Source organism: Andrena cerasifolii, chromosome 16 (genome assembly GCF_050908995.1).
Source record: "Andrena cerasifolii isolate SP2316 chromosome 16, iyAndCera1_principal, whole genome shotgun sequence".
Taxonomy (NCBI): domain Eukaryota; kingdom Metazoa; phylum Arthropoda; class Insecta; order Hymenoptera; family Andrenidae; genus Andrena; species Andrena cerasifolii.
In genome coordinates this window covers 4,845,866-4,866,054 of record NC_135133.1, presented here as the reverse complement: position 1 = coordinate 4,866,054, position 20,189 = coordinate 4,845,866, and the positions used below count along the sequence as shown (strand labels likewise).

Here is a 20,189-nt window from a genome sequence, read left to right as displayed (position 1 = left end):
GGCAGCTGACATTCAGAATACCCTTTTCGTTCATGTTTCCTGATACCTGGGCCAAAATCTGGAAAATTTCAGAATGCGCAAAATTGGCTTGTAACAGGAGAACATGATGTCAGAAGAGGTGGGCACTAAGTAATGTCTCCAGGAGAGAGAATCGAAGAGGCTTCGCAGCTGAAATTCAGAATACCTCTTTTCGCTTCATGTTCTCCTGATACCTGGGCCAAAATCTGGCAAAAATTTTCAGAATGCGCAAATTGGGGACTAAGTAATGTCTCCGGAGAGAGAATCGAAGATGCCTTCGCAGCTGAAATTCAGAATACCTCTTTTCGCTTCATGTTCTCCTGATACCTGGGCCAAAATCTGGCAAAAATTTTCAGAATGCGCAAAATTGGGCTTTGTAACAGGAGAACATGATGTCAGAAGAGGTGGCACTAAGTAATGTCTCCGGAGAGAGAATCGAAGATGCCTTCGCAGCTGAAATTCAGAATACCTCTTTTCGCTTCATGTTCTCCTGATACCTGGGCCAAAATCTGGCAAAAATTTTCAGAATGCGCAAAATTGGGCTTTGTAACAGGAGAACATGATGTCAGAAGAGGTGGCACTAAGTAATGTCTCCGGAGAGAGAATCGAAGAGGCCTTCGCAGCTGAAATTCAGAATACCTCTTTTCGCTTCATGTTCTCCTGATACCTGGGCCAAAATCTGGCAAAAATTTTCAGAATGCGCAAAATTGGGCTTTGTAACAGGAGAACATGATGTCAGAAGAGGTGGCACTAAGTAATGTCTCCGGAGAGAGAATCGAAGAGGCCTTCGCAGCTGAAATTCAGAATACCTCTTTTCGCTTCATGTTCTCCTGATACCTGGGCCAAAATCTGGCAAAAATTTTCAGAATGCGCAAATTGGGCTTTGTAACAGGAGAACATGATGTCAGAAGAGGTGGCACTAAGTAATGTCTCCGGAGAGAGAATCGAAGAGGCCTTCGCAGCTGAAATTCAGAATACCTCTTTTCGCTTCATGTTCTCCTGATACCTGGGCCAAAATCTGGCAAAAATTTTCAGAATGCGCAAAATTGGGCTTTGTAACAGGAGAACATGATGTCAGAAGAGGTGGCACTAAGTAATGTCTCCGGAGAGAGAATCGAAGATGCCTTCGCAGCTGAAATTCAGAATACCTCTTTTCGCTTCATGTTCTCCTGATACCTGGGCCAAATCTGGCAAAAATTTTCAGAATGCGCAAAATTGGGCTTTGTAACAGGAGAACATGATGTCAGAAGAGGTGGACTAAGTAATGTCTCCGGAGAGAGAATCGAAGAGGCCTTCGCAGCTGAAATTCAGAATACCTCTTTTCGCTTCATGTTCTCCTGATACCTGGGCCAAAATCTGGCAAAAATTTTCAGAATGCGCAAAATTGGGCTTTGTAACAGGAGAACATGATGTCAGAAGAGGTGGCACTAAGTAATGTCTCCGGAGAGAGAATCGAAGATGCCTTCGCAGCTGAAATTCAGAATACCTCTTTTCGCTTCATGTTCTCCTGATACCTGGGCCAAAATCTGGCAAAAATTTTCAGAATGCGCAAAATTGGGCTTTGTAACAGGAGAACATGATGTCAGAAGAGGTGGCACTAAGTAATGTCTCCGGAGAGAGAATCGAAGAGGCCTTCGCAGCTGAAATTCAGAATACCTCTTTTCGCTTCATGTTCTCCTGATACCTGGGCCAAAATCTGGCAAAAATTTTCAGAATGCGCAAAATTGGGCTTTGTAACAGGAGAACATGATGTCAGAAGAGGTGGCACTAAGTAATGTCTCCGGAGAGAGAATCGAAGAGGCCTTCGCAGCTGAAATTCAGAATACCTCTTTTCGCTTCATGTTCTCCTGATACCTGGGCCAAAATCTGGCAAAAATTTTCAGAATGCGCAAAATTGGGCTTTGTAACAGGAGAACATGATGTCAGAAGAGGTGGCACTAAGTAATGTCTCCGGAGAGAGAATCGAAGAGGCCTTCGCAGCTGAAATTCAGAATACCTCTTTTCGCTTCATGTTCTCCTGATACCTGGGCCAAAATCTGGCAAAAATTTTCAGAATGCGCAAAATTGGGCTTTGTAACAGGAGAACATGATGTCAGAAGAGGTGGCACTAAGTAATGTCTCCGGAGAGAGAATCGAAGATGCCTTCGCAGCTGAAATTCAGAATACCTCTTTTCGCTTCATGTTCTCCTGATACCTGGGCCAAAATCTGGCAAAAATTTTCAGAATGCGCAAAATTGGGCTTTGTAACAGGAGAACATGATGTCAGAAGAGGTGGCACTAAGTAATGTCTCCGGAGAGAGAATCGAAGAGGCCTTCGCAGCTGAAATTCAGAATACCTCTTTTCGCTTCATGTTCTCCTGATACCTGGGCCAAAATCTGGCAAAAATTTTCAGAATGCGCAAAATTGGGCTTTGTAACAGGAGAACATGATGTCAGAAGAGGTGGCACTAAGTAATGTCTCCGGAGAGAGAATCGAAGAGGCCTTCGCAGCTGAAATTCAGAATACCTCTTTTCGCTTCATGTTCTCCTGATACCTGGGCCAAAATCTGGCAAAAATTTTCAGAATGCACAAAATTGGGCTTTGTAACAGGAGAACATGATGTCAGAAGAGGTGGCACTAAGTAATGTCTCCGGAGAGAGAATCGAAGAGGCCTTCGCAGCTGAAATTCAGAATACCTCTTTTCGCTTCATGTTCTCCTGATACCTGGGCCAAAATCTGGCAAAAATTTTCAGAATGCGCAAAATTGGGCTTTGTAACAGGAGAACATGATGTCAGAAGAGGTGGCACTAAGTAATGTCTCCGGAGAGAGAATCGAAGATGCCTTCGCAGCTGAAATTCAGAATACCTCTTTTCGCTTCATGTTCTCCTGATACCTGGGCCAAAATCTGGCAAAAATTTTCAGAATGCGCAAAATTGGGCTTTGTAACAGGAGAACATGATGTCAGAAGAGGTGGCACTAAGTAATGTCTCCGGAGAGAGAATCGAAGAGGCCTTCGCAGCTGAAATTCAGAATACCTCTTTTCGCTTCATGTTCTCCTGATACCTGGGCCAAAATCTGGCAAAAATTTTCAGAATGCGCAAAATTGGGCTTTGTAACAGGAGAACATGATGTCAGAAGAGGTGGCACTAAGTAATGTCTCCGGAGAGAGAATCGAAGAGGCCTTCGCAGCTGAAATTCAAAATACCTCTTTTCGCTTCATGTTCTCCTGATACCTGGGCCAAAATCTGGCAAAAATTTTCAGAATGCACAAAATTGGGCTTTGTAACAGGAGAACATGATGTCAGAAGAGGTGGCACTAAGTAATGTCTCCGGAGAGAGAATCGAAGAGGCCTTCGCAGCTGAAATTCAGAATACCTCTTTTCGCTTCATGTTCTCCTGATACCTGGGCCAAAATCTGGCAAAAATTTTCAGAATGCACAAAATTGGGCTTTGTAACAGGAGAACATGATGTCAGAAGAGGTGGCACTAAGTAATGTCTCCGGAGAGAGAATCGAAGAGGCCTTCGCAGCTGAAATTCAGAATACCTCTTTTCGCTTCATGTTCTCCTGATACCTGGGCCAAAATCTGGCAAAAATTTTCAGAATGCACAAAATTGGGCTTTGTAACAGGAGAACATGATGTCAGAAGAGGTGGCACTAAGTAATGTCTCCGGAGAGAGAATCGAAGAGGCCTTCGCAGCTGAAATTCAAAATACCTCTTTTCGCTTCATGTTCTCCTGATACCTGGGCCAAAATCTGGCAAAAATTTTCAGAATGCACAAAATTGGGCTTTGTAACAGGAGAACATGATGTCAGAAGAGGTGGCACTAAGTAATGTCTCCGGAGAGAGAATCGAAGAGGCCTTCGCAGCTGAAATTCAGAATACCTCTTTTCGCTTCATGTTCTCCTGATACCTGGGCCAAAATCTGGCAAAAATTTTCAGAATGCGCAAAATTGGGCTTTGTAACAGGAGAACATGATGTCAGAAGAGGTGGCACTAAGTAATGTCTCCGGAGAGAGAATCGAAGATGCCTTCGCAGCTGAAATTCAGAATACCTCTTTTCGCTTCATGTTCTCCTGATACCTGGGCCAAAATCTGGCAAAAATTTTCAGAATGCGCAAAATTGGGCTTTGTAACAGGAGAACATGATGTCAGAAGAGGTGGCACTAAGTAATGTCTCCGGAGAGAGAATCGAAGAGGCCTTCGCAGCTGAAATTCAGAATACCTCTTTTCGCTTCATGTTCTCCTGATACCTGGGCCAAAATCTGGCAAAAATTTTCAGAATGCACAAAATTGGGCTTTGTAACAGGAGAACATGATGTCAGAAGAGGTGGCACTAAGTAATGTCTCCGGAGAGAGAATCGAAGAGGCCTTCGCAGCTGAAATTCAAAATACCTCTTTTCGCTTCATGTTCTCCTGATACCTGGGCCAAAATCTGGCAAAAATTTTCAGAATGCACAAAATTGGGCTTTGTAACAGGAGAACATGATGTCAGAAGAGGTGGCACTAAGTAATGTCTCCGGAGAGAGAATCGAAGAGGCCTTCGCAGCTGAAATTCAGAATACCTCTTTTCGCTTCATGTTCTCCTGATACCTGGGCCAAAATCTGGCAAAAATTTTCAGAATGCACAAAATTGGGCTTTGTAACAGGAGAACATGATGTCAGAAGAGGTGGCACTAAGTAATGTCTCCGGAGAGAGAATCGAAGAGGCCTTCGCAGCTGAAATTCAAAATACCTCTTTTCGCTTCATGTTCTCCTGATACCTGGGCCAAAATCTGGCAAAAATTTTCAGAATGCACAAAATTGGGCTTTGTAACAGGAGAACATGATGTCAGAAGAGGTGGCACTAAGTAATGTCTCCGGAGAGAGAATCGAAGAGGCCTTCGCAGCTGAAATTCAGAATACCTCTTTTCGCTTCATGTTCTCCTGATACCTGGGCCAAAATCTGGCAAAAATTTTCAGAATGCGCAAAATTGGGCTTTGTAACAGGGGAACATGATGTCAGAAGAGGTGGCACTAAGTAATGTCTCCGGAGAGAGAATCGAAGATGCCTTCGCAGCTGAAATTCAGAATACCTCTTTTCGCTTCATGTTCTCCTGATACCTGGGCCAAAATCTGGCAAAAATTTTCAGAATGCGCAAAATTGGGCTTTGTAACAGGAGAACATGATGTCAGAAGAGGTGGCACTAAGTAATGTCTCCGGAGAGAGAATCGAAGAGGCCTTCGCAGCTGAAATTCAGAATACCTCTTTTCGCTTCATGTTCTCCTGATACCTGGGCCAAAATCTGGCAAAAATTTTCAGAATGCACAAAATTGGGCTTTGTAACAGGAGAACATGATGTCAGAAGAGGTGGCACTAAGTAATGTCTCCGGAGAGAGAATCGAAGAGGCCTTCGCAGCTGAAATTCAAAATACCTCTTTTCGCTTCATGTTCTCCTGATACCTGGGCCAAAATCTGGCAAAAATTTTCAGAATGCACAAAATTGGGCTTTGTAACAGGAGAACATGATGTCAGAAGAGGTGGCACTAAGTAATGTCTCCGGAGAGAGAATCGAAGAGGCCTTCGCAGCTGAAATTCAGAATACCTCTTTTCGCTTCATGTTCTCCTGATACCTGGGCCAAAATCTGGCAAAAATTTTCAGAATGCGCAAAATTGGGCTTTGTAACAGGAGAACATGATGTCAGAAGAGGTGGCACTAAGTAATGTCTCCGGAGAGAGAATCGAAGATGCCTTCGCAGCTGAAATTCAGAATACCTCTTTTCGCTTCATGTTCTCCTGATACCTGGGCCAAAATCTGGCAAAAATTTTCAGAATGCGCAAAATTGGGCTTTGTAACAGGAGAACATGATGTCAGAAGAGGTGGCACTAAGTAATGTCTCCGGAGAGAGAATCGAAGAGGCCTTCGCAGCTGAAATTCAGAATACCTCTTTTCGCTTCATGTTCTCCTGATACCTGGGCCAAAATCTGGCAAAAATTTTCAGAATGCACAAAATTGGGCTTTGTAACAGGAGAACATGATGTCAGAAGAGGTGGCACTAAGTAATGTCTCCGGAGAGAGAATCGAAGAGGCCTTCGCAGCTGAAATTCAAAATACCTCTTTTCGCTTCATGTTCTCCTGATACCTGGGCCAAAATCTGGCAAAAATTTTCAGAATGCGCAAAATTGGGCTTTGTAACAGGAGAACATGATGTCAGAAGAGGTGGCACTAAGTAATGTCTCCGGAGAGAGAATCGAAGAGGCCTTCGCAGCTGAAATTCAGAATACCTCTTTTCGCTTCATGTTCTCCTGATACCTGGGCCAAAATCTGGCAAAAATTTTCAGAATGCACAAAATTGGGCTTTGTAACAGGAGAACATGATGTCAGAAGAGGTGGCACTAAGTAATGTCTCCGGAGAGAGAATCGAAGAGGCCTTCGCAGCTGAAATTCAAAATACCTCTTTTCGCTTCATGTTCTCCTGATACCTGGGCCAAAATCTGGCAAAAATTTTCAGAATGCACAAAATTGGGCTTTGTAACAGGAGAACATGATGTCAGAAGAGGTGGCACTAAGTAATGTCTCCGGAGAGAGAATCGAAGAGGCCTTCGCAGCTGAAATTCAGAATACCTCTTTTCGCTTCATGTTCTCCTGATACCTGGGCCAAAATCTGGCAAAAATTTTCAGAATGCACAAAATTGGGCTTTGTAACAGGAGAACATGATGTCAGAAGAGGTGGCACTAAGTAATGTCTCCGGAGAGAGAATCGAAGATGCCTTCGCAGCTGAAATTCAGAATACCTCTTTTCGCTTCATGTTCTCCTGATACCTGGGCCAAAATCTGGCAAAAATTTTCAGAATGCGCAAAATTGGGCTTTGTAACAGGAGAACATGATGTCAGAAGAGGTGGCACTAAGTAATGTCTCCGGAGAGAGAATCGAAGAGGCCTTCGCAGCTGAAATTCAGAATACCTCTTTTCGCTTCATGTTCTCCTGATACCTGGGCCAAAATCTGGCAAAAATTTTCAGAATGCACAAAATTGGGCTTTGTAACAGGAGAACATGATGTCAGAAGAGGTGGCACTAAGTAATGTCTCCGGAGAGAGAATCGAAGAGGCCTTCGCAGCTGAAATTCAAAATACCTCTTTTCGCTTCATGTTCTCCTGATACCTGGGCCAAAATCTGGCAAAAATTTTCAGAATGCACAAAATTGGGCTTTGTAACAGGAGAACATGATGTCAGAAGAGGTGGCACTAAGTAATGTCTCCGGAGAGAGAATCGAAGAGGCCTTCGCAGCTGAAATTCAGAATACCTCTTTTCGCTTCATGTTCTCCTGATACCTGGGCCAAAATCTGGCAAAAATTTTCAGAATGCGCAAAATTGGGCTTTGTAACAGGAGAACATGATGTCAGAAGAGGTGGCACTAAGTAATGTCTCCGGAGAGAGAATCGAAGATGCCTTCGCAGCTGAAATTCAGAATACCTCTTTTCGCTTCATGTTCTCCTGATACCTGGGCCAAAATCTGGCAAAAATTTTCAGAATGCGCAAAATTGGGCTTTGTAACAGGAGAACATGATGTCAGAAGAGGTGGCACTAAGTAATGTCTCCGGAGAGAGAATCGAAGAGGCCTTCGCAGCTGAAATTCAGAATACCTCTTTTCGCTTCATGTTCTCCTGATACCTGGGCCAAAATCTGGCAAAAATTTCCAGAATGCACAAAATTGGGCTTTGTAACAGGAGAACATGATGTCAGAAGAGGTGGCACTAAGTAATGTCTCCGGAGAGAGAATCGAAGAGGCCTTCGCAGCTGAAATTCAAAATACCTCTTTTCGCTTCATGTTCTCCTGATACCTGGGCCAAAATCTGGCAAAAATTTTCAGAATGCGCAAAATTGGGCTTTGTAACAGGAGAACATGATGTCAGAAGAGGTGGCACTAAGTAATGTCTCCGGAGAGAGAATCGAAGAGGCCTTCGCAGCTGAAATTCAGAATACCTCTTTTCGCTTCATGTTCTCCTGATACCTGGGCCAAAATCTGGCAAAAATTTTCAGAATGCGCAAAATTGGGCTTTGTAACAGGGGAACATGATGTCAGAAGAGGTGGCACTAAGTAATGTCTCCGGAGAGAGAATCGAAGATGCCTTCGCAGCTGAAATTCAGAATACCTCTTTTCGCTTCATGTTCTCCTGATACCTGGGCCAAAATCTGGCAAAAATTTTCAGAATGCGCAAAATTGGGCTTTGTAACAGGAGAACATGATGTCAGAAGAGGTGGCACTAAGTAATGTCTCCGGAGAGAGAATCGAAGAGGCCTTCGCAGCTGAAATTCAGAATACCTCTTTTCGCTTCATGTTCTCCTGATACCTGGGCCAAAATCTGGCAAAAATTTTCAGAATGCACAAAATTGGGCTTTGTAACAGGAGAACATGATGTCAGAAGAGGTGGCACTAAGTAATGTCTCCGGAGAGAGAATCGAAGAGGCCTTCGCAGCTGAAATTCAAAATACCTCTTTTCGCTTCATGTTCTCCTGATACCTGGGCCAAAATCTGGCAAAAATTTTCAGAATGCGCAAAATTGGGCTTTGTAACAGGGGAACATGATGTCAGAAGAGGTGGCACTAAGTAATGTCTCCGGAGAGAGAATCGAAGATGCCTTCGCAGCTGAAATTCAGAATACCTCTTTTCGCTTCATGTTCTCCTGATACCTGGGCCAAAATCTGGCAAAAATTTTCAGAATGCGCAAAATTGGGCTTTGTAACAGGAGAACATGATGTCAGAAGAGGTGGCACTAAGTAATGTCTCCGGAGAGAGAATCGAAGAGGCCTTCGCAGCTGAAATTCAGAATACCTCTTTTCGCTTCATGTTCTCCTGATACCTGGGCCAAAATCTGGCAAAAATTTTCAGAATGCACAAAATTGGGCTTTGTAACAGGAGAACATGATGTCAGAAGAGGTGGCACTAAGTAATGTCTCCGGAGAGAGAATCGAAGAGGCCTTCGCAGCTGAAATTCAAAATACCTCTTTTCGCTTCATGTTCTCCTGATACCTGGGCCAAAATCTGGCAAAAATTTTCAGAATGCACAAAATTGGGCTTTGTAACAGGAGAACATGATGTCAGAAGAGGTGGCACTAAGTAATGTCTCCGGAGAGAGAATCGAAGAGGCCTTCGCAGCTGAAATTCAGAATACCTCTTTTCGCTTCATGTTCTCCTGATACCTGGGCCAAAATCTGGCAAAAATTTTCAGAATGCGCAAAATTGGGCTTTGTAACAGGAGAACATGATGTCAGAAGAGGTGGCACTAAGTAATGTCTCCGGAGAGAGAATCGAAGATGCCTTCGCAGCTGAAATTCAGAATACCTCTTTTCGCTTCATGTTCTCCTGATACCTGGGCCAAAATCTGGCAAAAATTTTCAGAATGCGCAAAATTGGGCTTTGTAACAGGAGAACATGATGTCAGAAGAGGTGGCACTAAGTAATGTCTCCGGAGAGAGAATCGAAGTGGCCTTCGCAGCTGAAATTCAGAATACCTCTTTTCGCTTCATGTTCTCCTGATACCTGGGCCAAAATCTGGCAAAAATTTTCAGAATGCACAAAATTGGGCTTTGTAACAGGAGAACATGATGTCAGAAGAGGTGGCACTAAGTAATGTCTCCGGAGAGAGAATCGAAGAGGCCTTCGCAGCTGAAATTCAAAATACCTCTTTTCGCTTCATGTTCTCCTGATACCTGGGCCAAAATCTGGCAAAAATTTTCAGAATGCGCAAAATTGGGCTTTGTAACAGGAGAACATGATGTCAGAAGAGGTGGCACTAAGTAATGTCTCCGGAGAGAGAATCGAAGAGGCCTTCGCAGCTGAAATTCAGAATACCTCTTTTCGCTTCATGTTCTCCTGATACCTGGGCCAAAATCTGGCAAAAATTTTCAGAATGCACAAAATTGGGCTTTGTAACAGGAGAACATGATGTCAGAAGAGGTGGCACTAAGTAATGTCTCCGGAGAGAGAATCGAAGAGGCCTTCGCAGCTGAAATTCAAAATACCTCTTTTCGCTTCATGTTCTCCTGATACCTGGGCCAAAATCTGGCAAAAATTTTCAGAATGCACAAAATTGGGCTTTGTAACAGGAGAACATGATGTCAGAAGAGGTGGCACTAAGTAATGTCTCCGGAGAGAGAATCGAAGAGGCCTTCGCAGCTGAAATTCAGAATACCTCTTTTCGCTTCATGTTCTCCTGATACCTGGGCCAAAATCTGGCAAAAATTTTCAGAATGCGCAAAATTGGGCTTTGTAACAGGGGAACATGATGTCAGAAGAGGTGGCACTAAGTAATGTCTCCGGAGAGAGAATCGAAGATGCCTTCGCAGCTGAAATTCAGAATACCTCTTTTCGCTTCATGTTCTCCTGATACCTGGGCCAAAATCTGGCAAAAATTTTCAGAATGCGCAAAATTGGGCTTTGTAACAGGAGAACATGATGTCAGAAGAGGTGGCACTAAGTAATGTCTCCGGAGAGAGAATCGAAGAGGCCTTCGCAGCTGAAATTCAGAATACCTCTTTTCGCTTCATGTTCTCCTGATACCTGGGCCAAAATCTGGCAAAAATTTTCAGAATGCACAAAATTGGGCTTTGTAACAGGAGAACATGATGTCAGAAGAGGTGGCACTAAGTAATGTCTCCGGAGAGAGAATCGAAGAGGCCTTCGCAGCTGAAATTCAAAATACCTCTTTTCGCTTCATGTTCTCCTGATACCTGGGCCAAAATCTGGCAAAAATTTTCAGAATGCACAAAATTGGGCTTTGTAACAGGAGAACATGATGTCAGAAGAGGTGGCACTAAGTAATGTCTCCGGAGAGAGAATCGAAGAGGCCTTCGCAGCTGAAATTCAGAATACCTCTTTTCGCTTCATGTTCTCCTGATACCTGGGCCAAAATCTGGCAAAAATTTTCAGAATGCGCAAAATTGGGCTTTGTAACAGGAGAACATGATGTCAGAAGAGGTGGCACTAAGTAATGTCTCCGGAGAGAGAATCGAAGATGCCTTCGCAGCTGAAATTCAGAATACCTCTTTTCGCTTCATGTTCTCCTGATACCTGGGCCAAAATCTGGCAAAAATTTTCAGAATGCGCAAAATTGGGCTTTGTAACAGGAGAACATGATGTCAGAAGAGGTGGCACTAAGTAATGTCTCCGGAGAGAGAATCGAAGAGGCCTTCGCAGCTGAAATTCAGAATACCTCTTTTCGCTTCATGTTCTCCTGATACCTGGGCCAAAATCTGGCAAAAATTTTCAGAATGCACAAAATTGGGCTTTGTAACAGGAGAACATGATGTCAGAAGAGGTGGCACTAAGTAATGTCTCCGGAGAGAGAATCGAAGAGGCCTTCGCAGCTGAAATTCAAAATACCTCTTTTCGCTTCATGTTCTCCTGATACCTGGGCCAAAATCTGGCAAAAATTTTCAGAATGCGCAAAATTGGGCTTTGTAACAGGAGAACATGATGTCAGAAGAGGTGGCACTAAGTAATGTCTCCGGAGAGAGAATCGAAGAGGCCTTCGCAGCTGAAATTCAGAATACCTCTTTTCGCTTCATGTTCTCCTGATACCTGGGCCAAAATCTGGCAAAAATTTTCAGAATGCACAAAATTGGGCTTTGTAACAGGAGAACATGATGTCAGAAGAGGTGGCACTAAGTAATGTCTCCGGAGAGAGAATCGAAGAGGCCTTCGCAGCTGAAATTCAAAATACCTCTTTTCGCTTCATGTTCTCCTGATACCTGGGCCAAAATCTGGCAAAAATTTTCAGAATGCACAAAATTGGGCTTTGTAACAGGAGAACATGATGTCAGAAGAGGTGGCACTAAGTAATGTCTCCGGAGAGAGAATCGAAGAGGCCTTCGCAGCTGAAATTCAAAATACCTCTTTTCGCTTCATGTTCTCCTGATACCTGGGCCAAAATCTGGCAAAAATTTTCAGAATGCACAAAATTGGGCTTTGTAACAGGAGAACATGATGTCAGAAGAGGTGGCACTAAGTAATGTCTCCGGAGAGAGAATCGAAGAGGCCTTCGCAGCTGAAATTCAGAATACCTCTTTTCGCTTCATGTTCTCCTGATACCTGGGCCAAAATCTGGCAAAAATTTTCAGAATGCACAAAATTGGGCTTTGTAACAGGAGAACATGATGTCAGAAGAGGTGGCACTAAGTAATGTCTCCGGAGAGAGAATCGAAGAGGCCTTCGCAGCTGAAATTCAGAATACCTCTTTTCGCTTCATGTTCTCCTGATACCTGGGCCAAAATCTGGCAAAAATTTTCAGAATGCGCAAAATTGGGCTTTGTAACAGGGGAACATGATGTCAGAAGAGGTGGCACTAAGTAATGTCTCCGGAGAGAGAATCGAAGATGCCTTCGCAGCTGAAATTCAGAATACCTCTTTTCGCTTCATGTTCTCCTGATACCTGGGCCAAAATCTGGCAAAAATTTTCAGAATGCGCAAAATTGGGCTTTGTAACAGGAGAACATGATGTCAGAAGAGGTGGCACTAAGTAATGTCTCCGGAGAGAGAATCGAAGAGGCCTTCGCAGCTGAAATTCAGAATACCTCTTTTCGCTTCATGTTCTCCTGATACCTGGGCCAAAATCTGGCAAAAATTTTCAGAATGCACAAAATTGGGCTTTGTAACAGGAGAACATGATGTCAGAAGAGGTGGCACTAAGTAATGTCTCCGGAGAGAGAATCGAAGAGGCCTTCGCAGCTGAAATTCAAAATACCTCTTTTCGCTTCATGTTCTCCTGATACCTGGGCCAAAATCTGGCAAAAATTTTCAGAATGCGCAAAATTGGGCTTTGTAACAGGAGAACATGATGTCAGAAGAGGTGGCACTAAGTAATGTCTCCGGAGAGAGAATCGAAGAGGCCTTCGCAGCTGAAATTCAGAATACCTCTTTTCGCTTCATGTTCTCCTGATACCTGGGCCAAAATCTGGCAAAAATTTTCAGAATGCACAAAATTGGGCTTTGTAACAGGAGAACATGATGTCAGAAGAGGTGGCACTAAGTAATGTCTCCGGAGAGAGAATCGAAGAGGCCTTCGCAGCTGAAATTCAAAATACCTCTTTTCGCTTCATGTTCTCCTGATACCTGGGCCAAAATCTGGCAAAAATTTTCAGAATGCACAAAATTGGGCTTTGTAACAGGAGAACATGATGTCAGAAGAGGTGGCACTAAGTAATGTCTCCGGAGAGAGAATCGAAGAGGCCTTCGCAGCTGAAATTCAAAATACCTCTTTTCGCTTCATGTTCTCCTGATACCTGGGCCAAAATCTGGCAAAAATTTTCAGAATGCACAAAATTGGGCTTTGTAACAGGAGAACATGATGTCAGAAGAGGTGGCACTAAGTAATGTCTCCGGAGAGAGAATCGAAGAGGCCTTCGCAGCTGAAATTCAGAATACCTCTTTTCGCTTCATGTTCTCCTGATACCTGGGCCAAAATCTGGCAAAAATTTTCAGAATGCACAAAATTGGGCTTTGTAACAGGAGAACATGATGTCAGAAGAGGTGGCACTAAGTAATGTCTCCGGAGAGAGAATCGAAGAGGCCTTCGCAGCTGAAATTCAGAATACCTCTTTTCGCTTCATGTTCTCCTGATACCTGGGCCAAAATCTGGCAAAAATTTTCAGAATGCACAAAATTGGGCTTTGTAACAGGAGAACATGATGTCAGAAGAGGTGGCGCAAAGTAATGTCTCTGGAAAGCAAATCGAAGACGGAGAACTATTCAACGCAGAAGAGCAGAGGTTTTGAAAGGTCTTCGAAAGGCGCAGTTCTTCACAGCATGACCCACAAATTCCGGTTTTCCACAAACCCGGGATTTCTAACTGACCCACAAGCCAAAATGAACTTGCTTTTTCCCAAAAAATCAACTTTTTCCCACAAAAAGTAAAATTTCGGCCCGAATCTTCTCTCGCAGGTGCATCGCGAAAATCTGCCTCTCTTGCAGGTGCAAGAATCGTGCACTGAATTTCGGAACAAGGGTTTTTTTAAATGCCGTACCTGCAAGAGAGGCAGGTTTTTGCACTGCACCTAGAAGAGAAGCTGCGGGGCCGAAATTTGCGTTTTTGCAGGTGCCACGCGAAAATCTGCTTCGCTTGCAGGTGCAACAACTCAAAGCAGCCTCTTTCGAATTCCATTGCACGATTCTCGCACCTGCAACAAAGTTGCAAACCGAAATTCGGCTTCCCGCGAGAACGCACAAAGTTGCAAATCGGGAATTCATTTCTCGAACACCCCTATTTCATATTCAACAATGTTGAAAATTTTAGCATTGCAACTTTGTTACATTTTTGCGGGGCGTTCAATGACTTACCTGAACACTTACCAAATTTTGCATGATCGTAAGGCGTCTAGTTTATAAGCTTAGAGTTTAAAGTGTTATGTGGTGATGTTGTGGTGCGTGGTGTGTGACGTGTTGAAGTGTGATGTTGTGGAGTGTAATAATGTGGAGTGTGATAATGTGGAATGTGATGTTGTGGAGTGTGATAATGTGGAGTGTGATGTTGTGGAGTGTGATATTGTGATGTATGATGTTGTGGAGTATGATGTTATGTCGTGAAGTGTGATAATGTGGGTGTGATGTTGCGAAGTGAGAATGTGATGTAGAATTGAGAAGTGTTAGCCGTGACAAATAAACAGTAAACAGTGAAGTTAGAAATATGATGTGAGACATGGGTAGTGATCTATGATCTGCGAAATGTGATGTAAAATGTACGACACATGAACCATAGAGTGTAAAGTGTAATGTACGAAGTATAAATTGTGATTTGTGAACTTTAATTGTACATTGTAGCACGTACCTTCATCAGTCACCTGTATTCCCGATTCTTCTTTATTTATATTACGTACAACTGTGCTACTTGTCTCTAGATACATATCCACTTGGCCCAGGTAAGGGAGGATCAAGAGAAGACAAGAAACGTGGAAAATAGGTGAACATGTTCGGGATACCAGTGGCGCGGAACAAAAGTGAAAAGGCCCTTCAAGCTTTCAGGCCGGTGAAGCGCGTTCGAAGATCATTTGGAGCGCCTACTTGAGCTGACTTCGCTCGTATTCAGCGTCTTTCGAAGAAGTCTCGAAAGAACGTTCCGACTAGAACGAGCCCGATCCAGATTGACACGCCGGTGTGTACCTGTCACTGCGAGCTTGTAACGTATCAAGCGTTACAAGCGTTCGCGGAATTCGCCCCGCGATTTTCTCCCCTCTTCCTCGCTCCTGTCGTGCATTTACGTGCACGCGAATAGTTGCACGCGCGCAACGCGACGCTCGCGAATTACGAGCGCTACCGGCGACGATTCTTTAATAAACCGTTAGCCGGATAACACACAGTAGGGTACACGTAACGGGCAACCATTTCCATGGATAAAAAGGGGTTATACTATACGTTAATATATCAGGTTATCTTCGATCAGCTTTATAACGATACCCGGGGTCCCGGTGAGCCTCTCTTAACAAGCGGCTCCGGATTTTTCTGGCAGTTAATGGCGACTTTCTCCTGTTTATTGTGCGCACGATCGTATCTCGTTCGAGAATTAATTAGTGTCAGCCTCTTTAAAAGGTCCGCGCAATTCTCACGAAATGCGCAAATCCGCACGAGAGCGGATTCCGCAGCGAGCATTCGTCTCTGTCCCTCCGTCTCGTTCTCTCTCCCTCGTCGCTCGTTTAGAAAGTCCAGCCCGGTCGCCCGGCTGCAAGATGAGACCGGTGTGCGAGAATAAAATGACCTTTCTCGTTTGATCCGCTCGATATCGGAGCATTCCATCCCTGTCTCGCGCCTCTAAAATTATCGCTCACGGCCTGAACCCCTCCTGATTTAGGCGAACCCGCGATCCCCTTGACCTTTCCGCCGCTGCTTCCAATCCTGTGCAACCGCAATTCTAAATGCTCCCTCAAGTGACATTACTCGCCGAACAAGTTGCCATCCAACCTTGCTCCATTACTAGAAACTTCTGCACTCTGACTTGCGAGCTTAACTCCCCGATTGGACTTCCAGGGGCCATCGACGCCCGGCCCCTAATTCTGCTTAACACTTTATCACGCGCGAAACCCGCTTACAGGCTCTCCCGTCTCAATTACACAAATTATTCGAGTGTTTGCCGAGGCGCTCAATTAAGACTCGAGCCGCAACTGCGGCTGAACTCTGACTCGAGAGGTGGTTCGATTCGCAACAGTGACACGAACCACCCCATCGCGAGACGAGCCGCGTCCCGTCGCGCATTTTTCCCAAAGAAACTTCTCCGTCCCGTCAGTGGAGGCAGCTCGTTGCCAAGCATTTTTCCCAAGTTCCAATCTTATTAGACGCAGCGGCGACGCATTCCAACGACCCTCTCCCCGTCAACCGCGAGAGGCCCCGGAAGGCTGCACCCCGCCGGAGGGGGTGAGTTAGTCGGGAAGTTTGGTCCGCGTTTAAAAGTTTCTGGATAAGGGAGGTCGATAAACAAGCTCCGACGGTTAACGTGATTCTCGAACAACGACGAGTAGACATTTAAATTATTTTAACTTCCGCGACTACGATTCCATCTCCGGGACTTATAACCCTCTCGGGGCAGCTGTTTAAATTTAATGCGCCGCACGAGCATCGTCGTCGCGGCGTGAAGCAACCCCGAGCGCGGTTTCTTCCGGTATTCCGCAGCCAGCATCCCCTCGCCAGTGTCGTCAATAACTTCGAATTCCGCGGCCAGCGGCCATATTCTCTCGTACAAGGGTCTGTCTCGAACGAGGAGGCGAGGCTCCTAGAGAGGCCGCGGATAACGAACGCGGCGAAGGGAGTAAGGACACATGCGAAACGCGCGCGCGACTTGCACGGGAGGAAGGGAGGGAAAAGGGGAGGAACAGGGAAGGAAAAGGGAAGAAAAAGAGGCGAAAAAGTGGGGAGGGGAAAAAAGGTTATTACGGTGAAGGCATGCCACGTACGAAGGCAGCCCCGAGAGGAGGCGCGGGGCGAGGCGAGGCGAAGTCGGAGCGGAGCGGCGACGAAGGTGGAAGATGGCTCTCACGTGGCGTACTTAGGAGAGCCACCGAGGCGGTCTGCCGTCAATAATTCCCACATGTAATGAGGCGGGCTGTTGTTCGCGGGCGGACAATAACGCCCATAATTCACTGTCCGTGCTCGCCAGAAACTTATCCTCCCGTTTCCCGAGCAATGCAGGAAGGAGGAGGAAAGGCGCCCACGAGCCCGAGCGGCAGCGTTCGCGATAAGGGGCCGCTGGGATGAGTTTGAGCTTTAATCAAATTAGTCGCCACCGTGGCCCGAGGGCTTGTTAAAAGAAACAGCCCTCGCCCCGTAGCTGCCGCTTATCCGATGCCTCCAATGGGCGTTTTACAGAACACGGATAACGGGGATCGCCTCGTGTCCCCTTGGAGCGATAAAACCGACGGAGGGATAAAAATACCACCGCCGTTTCTACGACAGAGGGAGAACCGTCAGCGAGAGAAGGCTGAGACGCCGCAGATGCTGACGGACAAGATTCCGCAATCGCTACCACGCTGATAGAAACAGCAGGGGAATCGTGCACGATGCTGTGGAATTGACCAAATGTCAGTGGACAAGGAGTAGCGTGTCATGCGTGGTTCGCAAGATATCGTGGAATATTGAGAGGGAGGGAGTAACGAATAGCGGAATGGACAAATTGGTTGCTTTGGGGCATAAGCTCGTAGATAGAACGATAAAGAATCTTTCGTTATTCCAAGCCTGTAGATCCCTAATCATTCAGACTTCGTTAATGGGAGCCGGTGCCTCGGGAGATCGTATTGCAATAGCCATGGCCGACCTTGTCTGAGCCTTGTCGGTCAGCGACAACCGGTCCCCAGACTCCTATTCCAAAGTCGGGAAGACCACGATTCGTTAAGTCCCCTGGCAACTTGACATTGCCAACGGTTTACCTATAACAAGGCGGCTGGCCTGACCACTTCAAGTTTTACAAGAGTTTTCGCCATACAGCGGCCAGCAGGAAGAAAGGCGGGTACACGCGAGCGTCCAGAAACGTCGCGTTCGAGCGCTCGAGGAAATTTCCGAGAATTCGAAGCAGGAAATAGGGGAGACCGGGGCTGGTTGGCCCCAGGGGTAGGTTGACTAATTGTTAGTCAGAGATAGTTTTGGACAGAGTTGGATACCAGAGAAACAGGCAAATTTTCACCGATGAAGAAGAAAAAGCTGTAGCCGATTATATAAAAAAAGCTGCTGATATTTATTACGGATTCACCCCCTATGAAACCAGAAAATTTGCGTACGAGTACGCCATGGAGAACAATAAAGTGGTACCTGATTCATGGATAATGAAAAAAATTGCTAGAGAAGATTGGTTGGGACATTTTCTTAAACGACATTCTACATTGTCAATTAGATCACCACAAGCTACAAGTCTTTCAAGAGCTACATCTTTTAACAAGAACAATGTAGCTTTATTTTTTCATAATTTAAGAATTGTATATACTCGCTTAAATCTCAGCCCCAGAGACATATGGAATGTCGATGAGACAGGGGTTACGACTCCTCACGGTCCTAATAAAGTAATTGCACGGCGAGGCATGCGACAATTAGGCAAGATAACTTCAGCTGAGAGAGGAACATTGGTCACGGTTGCGGTTACTGTCTCAGCAGTCGGAAATACAGTTCCGTCGTTTTTCGTGTTTCCTCGTGTAAATTATAAAAATTATTTTATTCGAGGTGGACCACTCGGATCATCTGGTGATGCCAACAAGTCAGGTCGTTATAAAGGTTTAAATTTTTATTTATTATTAAAAAGTAATAAATATTTTATAAAGAAACAACTCTTGTGACATTGTGCTATTTTATTACCACTCAGATAAGTTGCTATCAACATTTTCTTAACTGATTGCACCTATACTCAACCTACCCCATACTGTTAGTCTACTAACCCCGACCACGGGGCTGGTTGACCAGCATGTAAGGTGTTAGAAAAACATTAAAATGCCTTAAATGTTGTCGCATTGAGTCAACATTAATAATTTAATCAGATAGCCAAATGTATGCCCTATCAAATATAGTAACCGCTTTAATGATATTTCGCCCATATAATTGATTAAAAATCAAAAACTGAAAAACTGGCCTACCAGCCCCGGTCTCCCCTACGCGATGCCTATCGAGCGCCCAACTCGTGTCACCAAAGAAGCCACCGGTGGTTCAGACATTGGGCGCTTCACCGAACGACAGCGGGCCGAATGATCCTCCAATTATTTCGAGTGGAACACCTTCGAGCACCGCGGCGGTAACGAGGATGCTCGTCTACGAGACCGCGAACCTTTAAACCACGATGTTGCCCGCCTCGGGCGCGAATTCCTGGGGGCCCCACGGGCGAGGAGGCAACACGCTCTCCGCCGCTAGGTAATGGCTCTCTCCTCTCTGTTTCGAGAGGCGAATTCGATTGCTGCACGCGCGTGGAGCGCCGGTGGAAGGGAGAAGCGACGAAACGAGGACTCACCGGGCGAGGCAGCCCGGGACCTGTTAAAAATACAAATAACGTACAGAAATTACTTTTGTCCCGCTACGCGGCGAAGATTTACGGCGGGGCAACAAGCTTACATTGGCGCAGCGCTTGGAGACATAAATCAAGGAGAACTTATGAGGGGCCATTCATTAATATTAATAAGCCGTATGTATCTGTCGGGGCATAACGATACGATAGTTGCCCGATCGATACCTAGAGAGATTTTTCACGGCGTTGATGAGAAACGATGATTCAAAGCGAGCCCCGCGCGCGAAACTTCCAGCCACCGCCGAGCCGTGGCCGCCTCGCACTGCTCGCTACACGCGGCGCGGTGCTCACGGCAGCGAGGGGAAAATATCGTCGACGAAGCCGGGCGATGAGGCCGCCTCCGGTTCGACGCGTCGGCGTCGCGTCGTGAATGGCCAACACCGGTGCCCCGCGACCGGTGTTGGATCGGCTGTTATTTAGATACACAGGTGCGCGCGACGTATTTGGCTCGCTGGTAATTGCACCCGGTCACCGGACAAAGCGGCTCGCTATCAAACAAGACGGATTTTGATTAATTCATTTACTTATCCCCGCAATTGTACGCGGTGACGTATTATCGCGACCGTTCGCGCATTCGACGCTGCTCCTCGCCTGCGTACCTATTCATCGGCTCGCTTCCCCGTCCACCTTCGCTCGTAATGAATGTTTCAATGAACGGGCGGCATGAAAAATGGGCGCGATTCGCTTTCAC

The 20,189-nt window shown here is 45.5% G+C and overlaps 1 protein-coding gene across 1 annotated transcript in view; it reads right to left on the bottom strand.

The window, feature by feature from the left end:
* Su(var)3-3 (lysine-specific histone demethylase Su(var)3-3) overlaps positions 1 to 20,189 on the bottom strand; it is a 132,449-nt gene that overhangs the window by 25,824 nt on the left and 86,436 nt on the right. The gene's annotated exons all lie outside the window — the stretch shown is intronic.